This window comes from Rissa tridactyla, chromosome 2, assembly GCF_028500815.1.
Source record: "Rissa tridactyla isolate bRisTri1 chromosome 2, bRisTri1.patW.cur.20221130, whole genome shotgun sequence".
Taxonomy (NCBI): Eukaryota; Metazoa; Chordata; class Aves; order Charadriiformes; family Laridae; genus Rissa; species Rissa tridactyla.
In genome coordinates, this window is record NC_071467.1 from 2,498,565 (window position 1) to 2,506,814 (window position 8,250).

The 8,250-nt window shown below is 44.1% G+C and overlaps 1 non-coding gene across 1 annotated transcript; it reads right to left on the bottom strand.

Moving 5' to 3' along the window:
* Positions 1-1,898: 1,898 nt before the first annotated feature.
* On the bottom strand, positions 1,899-1,971 carry TRNAF-GAA (transfer RNA phenylalanine (anticodon GAA)). Its single transcript has one exon. It is a non-coding gene; the product is annotated as a tRNA-Phe (tRNA).
* Between the last annotated feature and the right edge of the window lie 6,279 nt (positions 1,972-8,250).

Genomic DNA, 8,250 nt, shown 5'->3' on the forward strand with positions numbered 1-8,250 from the left:
CCACTCTGCACTGGTGAGGCCACAACTGGAGTATTGTGTCCAGTTTTGGGCTCCCCAGTTCAAGAGGGACAGGGAACTACTGGAGCGAGTCCAGCGAAGGGCAACCAAGATGATTATGGGTCTGGAGCATCTCCCTTATGAGGAAAGGCTGAGAGAGCTGGGACTCTTTAGCCTGGAGAAGAGAAGGTTGAAGGGGGACCTGATTAATGTTTACAAGTATCTAAAGGGTGGGTTTAAGGAGGACGGAGCCAGGCTCTTTTCAATGGTTCTCAGTGACAGGACAAGGGGCAATGGTCACAAGCTAGAACATAGGAAGTTCCATTCAAATACACGGAAAAACTTCTTTACAGTGAGGGTGACAGAGCACTGGAACAGGCTGCCCAGGGAGGTTGTGGAGTCCCCTTCTCTGGAGATTTTCAAGACCCGCCTGGATGCAGTCCTGAGTAATGTGCTCTAGGCAATACTGCTTTAGCAGGGGAGTTGGACTAGATGATCTCTACAGGTCCCTTCCAAGTCTGAAGATTCCATGATTCCGTGATTCCGTGATTTGCCCAGCAGCCCCGTGGTATCTCTTCAAGGCTTAAAAAGATGATGATGTCATTGACTTACACATAAGTCATTATCCAAATCCTGATAGGAAAGTCATGTCCTGGAAGTTCTGCAGGATCTGATAACGGTTACATCCAGAGATCAAAGAGCACCATCAGAATGAAAGGCAGAAAGAAGAGGTCTCTGCCCTGCTATGGAGGGGAAGACAGATGACTATTGGAGTTGTTTTTTGAGAAATCAATAGTCAAATGTTCACTGCTTCTTACTTCTTTTTTTTGGACAATTGGCAATTCAGGTCTTGTCTCTGCTGTTTGCCTGAATGACTCCACAGATCGGGAATTAGTCAGAAAGGGATAGAGAGCAAAACACAAAACACAGCTACTCCATTGTAGAACTCTTTGGGGTGCCCACACATTGAATATTATCATTTTATAAAGGTCAGTGTAAGAGAATAAAAGGTTCAGGAAAGAGTAGAAAACTTCATCAAAGATCTGGAGCTGTTTCCCTATAAGCAACAGGTAGACACACCAGAAACTCTTCAGCCTGGAAAAAGACAAATTTTAGGGAGAGGACTTGCTTCAGTGTCGGTTGTGATGCAGACTAAAATGAGTTCTTTTTTGATAGGGCATTTTTCCTTTTCCCAAATCACAGTTTTGATTTCCTGCATGGTCCCATACACCAGTGGGTCAACATTAGTACCTTTTTATGGGGCCAGTCCATGACACAGGACTAGGAACAGGCAGCTCAAGGTTGAGGGAACAAAAAACCCCTTTATATCACTATTTTTGCTGAAGCCCTTGAATTGTAAAACTATGTCCCTGTTTCATAGACTCAGAATGGTCAAGGTTGGAAGAGAGGTCTGGAGGTCATCTGGTACAACCCACTGCTCAAGCAGGGCCACCCAGAGCCAGTTGCCCAAGACCTTATCTGGGCAACTTTTGAATATCTGCAAGGATGGAGACTCCACAACGTCTCTGGGCAACCTATGCCAGTGTTCAGTCACCCTCACAGTAAAAAGTGTTTCCTGATGTTCAGAGGGAACCTCCTGTGTTTCAGTTTGTGCCCATTGCCTATCGTCCTGACCCTGGAGACAACTGAAAACTGACTGCCTCCATGCTTTTTGCACCCTTCCTTCAGGTATTGGTATACATTGATAGGACACCCCGTGAGCCTTCTCTTCTCCAGGCGGACCAGTCCCAGCACTCTCAGCCTTTCCTCATAGCAGAGATACTCCAGTTGCTTCATCATCATCATGACCATCACGGCCCCTTGCTGGACTCTCCTGTATGTATGTGTTTCTCTTGTACTGGGGAGCCCAGCACTGGCCATAGAAAACTACAAGAAAGCACTGCTGAAGCCTGGGCTTGAACCAGGGATCTTTAGATCTTCAGTCTAACGCTCTCCCAGCTGAGCTACTTCAGCTCTGCTATGGCATTGGTTTTCACAAAACCTGTTGGAATACAATTATCTTTCTGACTTTTACTGTTCAATCTGGCTTGCTGGACACTTGACTCTTGTCCTGTCCCTGGGGACCCCTGAAAAGAGCCTGACTCCATCTTCTTTACACCTTCCTTTCAGATACTTATATACATCATCAAGATCACGCTGAATCTTCTCTTCTCTAGATGTTTCATGGGACTTTGTACATGGATGAACTACAAAGCGGTTTGGAAGCAATGAGAGAAACACAGAAAGTGAGTTTCATCGGAAAGCATTACACACAGGTTAGAATCATAGAATCATAGAATGGTTCAGGTCAGACCTTAAAGACCATCTAGTTCCAACCCCCCTGACATGGACAGGGACACCTCTCCACTAGACCAGGCTGCTCAAAGCCCCGTCCAGCCTGGCCCTGAACACCTCCAGGCATGGGGCAGCCACAACGTCCCTAGGCAACCTGTTCCAGTGCCTCACTACCCTCATAGTAAAGAATTTCTTCCTGATATCCAATCTAAATCTACCCTCTTTCAGTTTGAAACCTAAAACCTTTCTTCTTCCCCAGTTTGAGAAGTCTTTAATCTACAGATTGCTAGGAACTGGGAGAATACAGCAGAGAGAATATTCTGTGATTTTCTTCTTGACATTGTATTTTTTTCCCCTGAGTTCACTACTGTCCCAGGCTCCCTTCTTAGTCTGCTGTGCAGAAGCAAAGCCCCTACAAATAAAGCAGCCAGGGACTAGTGACACCCAGGGTAGGAAAACCCCTAAGTCTTTGGGATTGGGGTGCAGTTTGACCTGCCTATTGTCCTGCAGGTAATTGAACAATTCCTTTCATCTCAAATACAGTCCCACCACAAGAACTCCATTCAGGTTGCCTAAATATACACTTTCAGTACTATTTGTGATACCTTAGGCTATACCAGCTGTCCCATAGCTCCTACTCCAGAGGACTGTAGATTTTCTTCATGACCCATCTCACATCTTTCTGCCCTGTGATGATGGCTTGAATGCTCTTGGGCTTCTTGAAAAACACCAGGCATCCAGAAAAATAAAATGCACCTTCCTAGGTCAGATCAATGGTCCATCTAGTCCAGTTCTCTCTCTCTGAAAATGGCACAGGGAGATGCTCCACAGGAATTCATATAATATGGCTGCAGTCCATTCCCCTTGTGCCATATTCAAGAAGTTGGAAGGAACATCTAGACCTGCTTATTCAATAGCTGTCTCTGGATCTATCACCAATGCTTAAGCCTATGTTTAAACACCTGGCCCAAACATCAACTAGAAGAGACCAATCAGGTCAACAATTATCAAAGATCTTCAATTGAGAATGTCTGTGTGGATAAATACACAAGATAGGAATAATTCTTACAGCCACATTTTCACTGGTAACACCTCTCCAAACATGTTTTCTCAGAGGCTTGGCTAAGCTATCACTTCATAGAGCCCACATCATCCAAGCCCTGTTGGCTCCGAGCGGATGACAAGGAGCCATCTGTGGGTTTCTCCCTCGGTAAGGGAGACCTGACAGGTCAGCTTGTGTGGAAGCTTGGCTCATCTGTGACTTGGCTCTGCCCTTCTAGATATCCATTTTTGCTTCACCAGCTTTCTTCTTGTCAAGAAATGTGGCTGCAGAAACCAAAGCAGTTCTGTTTCTCACCAGCTTTCCTCAGACAGGAAGAAATGATCCCAACACAGGAACTGCGGTATTTGACAACCCACTCTGCCTTGCTGGAAATATTCAAGCTTCAGCCGGGCACAAAATTCTTACTGAAAGATGAGCTACGCTACCACTTTGCAAATGTTAGCAGTGCTAGTGGAAACGATGAAGTGAAGGATCTGAAAAAGAACAAGCCTTGAAGGAAGTGCTACATCGTGGTTAAATTAGAACTTTGGGAACTGTCTTGCTGGGAAGTTGGCTTATTCAGATGGTGAAATATCATAACTGAAAGTCTATGAGCAAAGTCGTCAGAAGGAAGACTTAACAAGTCATATGGAAGAAGTTGGAAGATTAGACTTTCCCTCATTGAAGAGAAAGAAATTAAACCTGTCCTTCTGGCTCAATTCAGATCTAAGAGTTGGAGCTCCATAGACAGCTCTGCTATGGGGAGTGAATGAAGTGGAAGGAGGAGTGAAGTTGAGATGACTGTTCTGGCTGCCTTGTGGGCAGGTCAAAATCACAGCTTTTAGCAGATGCTGCTTTTTTGAGCCAGAGCTGTGGACACCTCTCCCTACCACACACATGTTGCACCGTGCAAATGCAGAGATTTGGGAAAACTGCTTTGACAGCCTTTCCATTGTCATGAAAGAGGGATGGATAGCTACTGTGATCTCCTGCTGGAAAAATACCCTGTCCATATGACACTTATTTCCCTCAGTGAGACTGTTCCTGGTTCCATCTCTGTCCCCACATTGCCCCCCTGTGCCAGAAACTTTCTGATATGTAGCCTTGTACTTCACTTTTCACAGAATCATGGAATCACAGAATTTCAGAGCTGGAAAGGACCTCCAGAGATCATCTAGTCCAACTCCCCTGCTAAAGCAGGATTGCCTAGAGCACATTACTCAGGACTCCATCCAGACGGGTGATTTCCTTCTGGTGCTCTCCTCAGGTCACTTGTGTGTCCTACAGCCCAGGGCATCTGTAGAGTGTGGGCTGCCTTGTTGTCCTATCTCACCTATCCTAATTCTCCCTGTCAAAACTCCCATTTCATTCATATCTTGAATACTGTCTGTTTTGTTTTGGTGTCCCCATCCCAGAAAGGATATGAAAAAAACCTAACCAGTGGAAAGGGGTGATGAAGTCACTTCCACACAGGAAGTGGTTGTGTAAACCTTGTTTATTCAGTCTGGAAAAAGAAAGGGTAAAAGGAAGGATAGGATCTAGCGAGTTAGATTAGCAATTGATCGGCTACTGTGTCTTCTGATGAAGGGTTATCAGTTGAAAGGCTTATCAGCTGGAATGAGCAAGTGCCAAGATCAGAACAAAGAAAAAGGAGGAGTTTCTTCACATAATATCTGGTTAGCTGGGCAAGTCCCAGCCATAAGATATTATAGATCTCAGACACTCAAAAGGTGACTGAGCAGATTAATGGAAGTAAAAAAATTCCATGAAGAGCACACAAATATGAAACTACCTACTTTTGTTCGTGTAGTGCCTAAGCCACAAATCTCTGGAGATTAGGAGAGCATCTGGTGATATAACATTACATTCTTTTTTCTGTTCTTATAGTCTTCTATAACTCATGGAAAATGTTGCAGACTGGGTTTTGAGCTAAATGTTCTTGTGTACATCTTCACTGGCACCTCCCTCCCTATACTTCTTGAAACATCAGAAAAGTGTCAGCCTGCTAAATCATGTTGGCATGGTGGGCAGAGACGTTCTGGAGGTGTCATTTCATGCCACCAACCAACTGTTTGATCTACCACTCCCACTCAGGTGTTTGAGGCTTTGGCCATGTCAGATGACAGGAGATCCCTCTGTCCCTATTTTCCCTCCTCCCATTCTTCCAGTTTTCCCATCACTGAAGACTGATCTGCCTGTGCTTTTTAAAATACGCATCTGTCAGCCAGATGCAGCCTTTTGAAAGATATTGCATTACATCCGTGTAGAAAGCTACCACTGAAAGCTTATCCCAACAGCTGACGTGCCTGTCCGTGTCAAGAGGCATTGAGCTAGCCTTCGTGGGACAGTGTGGGTACATCACCCCTTGCTGAGTGCACAGGGTTTTTTTTAATGGGGATCAATCAGATGGAGGCGCAGAGAGTTGAACTTTTTTATCCAATTCAGCTCACCAGATTTGTCATAAATCTTAGTTTTTATTGCAGACTTCTGGGCACCAAACTATGCCACTGATGGGATTTTGTCCTATTTCTCTACTCTTAACACAGCTATCTGCACCAGGGGAGTGACAGACAACTGCAGGGTCAAGACGCTATTGCTTTTCACATACTGACTTTGCTCTGATGTGTCAAATAAAGCACACGCTCCTCCTTTAGTTTTCTTGAATTTTTCTGTCTCATTACACTGAGTGGGCTCCTGGTTTACTTGAAAAACATTTTTAGTGATTATCTCTATTTTGCTGTCGCTATTTTCTCTTCTTTCTCTTTTTCCAGACTTTTCTGAAAATGATCTCATTAAGAACATGGAAATCCTGTTTCTGAAAAAGGTTCCTTGAGGTTTGCAAAGGTCTCCCAGCAGGAAGGTTGCTTGTCTCCATTTTCCCTGCAGTTCAGCAGACCCCCAAGTGAGCCCATTAGCAAAAATGGTCTGCTTGGAAAAAGTTGTACAAAATATGCAACAGCAGCAGCAATAGCTCTGAAATGTAAGGCTCAAGTAGGCAACAAACTATGTTTGCAAACCTCATCTTTGATGGCAGTTTAATATGCTAGGGAAAGAATGAGATAATGGCACAAAGGGGACTGTGGGTGCTTGCTACCTACTGCAATAGCTGTGGGGGGACATACTAAAGAGGATGGAATATGGGGCCTGAGGTAACTCAGTTGTTATTCTGGAGAGATAAATGCATCTTTGAAAAACAGAATTAATGAATCCCGGCTGCCAAACTATGCTTGTCACATAGCCCTTTCCTTCTTCCTCCTTAAACCTGATGTCTAAAAGATGTTGAGATTGTTAGCCCGTCCGTTGTCGGGGGGGTCACTAGTCATTCTTTAAAGTTTTCATTTAAGATTTGTCTTTTAGGAATCCAGGATATGAATAATAGCACTGCTGTCTTTATGTGCAGTATCCACATCTTTGATACATGTACCTTGGATGGACAGATGCAGACAGAGGTCCTACCGCTATCTAAGAAAAAATTATCTGGATCTGCGTGAATATTTGCAGTCTTCCCTGTAGTGAAATACCCCCACACTCACTGCTAGGGAGACACGGCAAGAACAAACCCCAGACTTACCATTTAAGTTCTCCCTGGGTCTGAATCATTCTTTTCTGAGAAAACTATGGTTTTGTGTTTGCTCTAGTGAGTCTGTTATACGAAGAGAGAGGCCTGAGAGATCTTGGATGGATTTCACTCAGAGTGATGGGGCAATTTGGAAAAGCAGAGATCTGTGCTCGTAAAATTCTTGTTTCCAGTTAAAGGAAGGTATTTGAGGCAGAACTTTCTGAGTTTTATGGGGGTACCTCAGCTGCTGTGCAGAAAAGAGAAGGCAATGACCATCTCCTTGGTTGTGTTCTGGATGGACCGAGGCTGACCAGACAACAGGAGAACACCTAGTCTGAGACTTCTGACTTGGAGCTAAGCACTGAGAGACACAAGTCTCGGCCTAAATTTATTTTGTGCCAATTATTGAATCTTGCAATTCTGCAGTTATTCTCAGCTTGCAAGTCCTGTTGCTTTTGCCAGGCTTAATAACATTTGCAGATCCCGCTCTGCCTCCACAAACTCACAATGCGCTGTGCTTTCCCCAGATCTTTCTTTCGAGATGGATCGCCCACTGCCATTTCAACCCATCAAAACTTCATTTTCAGAAGGATAAACCAAATGCATTCGGGAATCACTTTTTTAATAACTGTCAATAGATCAGAGCAATAAAACACGTACTAAGAAGCCAGAAAAAAAGCACCAAGAAAACCCTTGTAAAAATAACAGGTGCATTAAAGCATGTGGGGGTATGAAGATATATTTGTAAGACAATAATACACAAACCAGGTGGTGTACCACCTCATTAGCAAACCACTTTTTCTTGCCAAAAAGGCTTTGGTGAGATTCCCTGAGAGGTTTCCCAGAAACTCACAAAATTAGTAGTAAACAACTTTTCTTGGGGGTTGGAAAATATTTTCTGACTCTGCCTAGCATCCCAGCCCCCTTCTGAAGTTTTTCTCTGTTTTGCAAAAAATCCAGAAGTTATTGGGAGGAAAATTAGGGAACAAAGGAGGGGGAATAAAATAAGTACAGGCAGAATCCACAGTAATCGGCTTCACATTGAAAAACATAAGAATGATTGCTTGGACAGTGATGGTATCTTGATGTATAAATGGGTTTGTTACTTAACTCTGGTGATTCATGCTGTCAGGCACAGGGATGAGGCAGCTGCCAAATTTGATGTTGGGAACGAATTTTCTCTCCCAAAACAGACTGGCAGGGAATTTGCAGACCTGAAGGGTCAATAAAAAGGGCCAGATATTGTTATGATGAACACATGGACAGGCAGGGGAAACATCCTGGAGCACAACAGCACTATCATGTTCCTACCTCATGGCACGAAGTACACCCCAAAAATCAGTGTGCAACCCTTTAG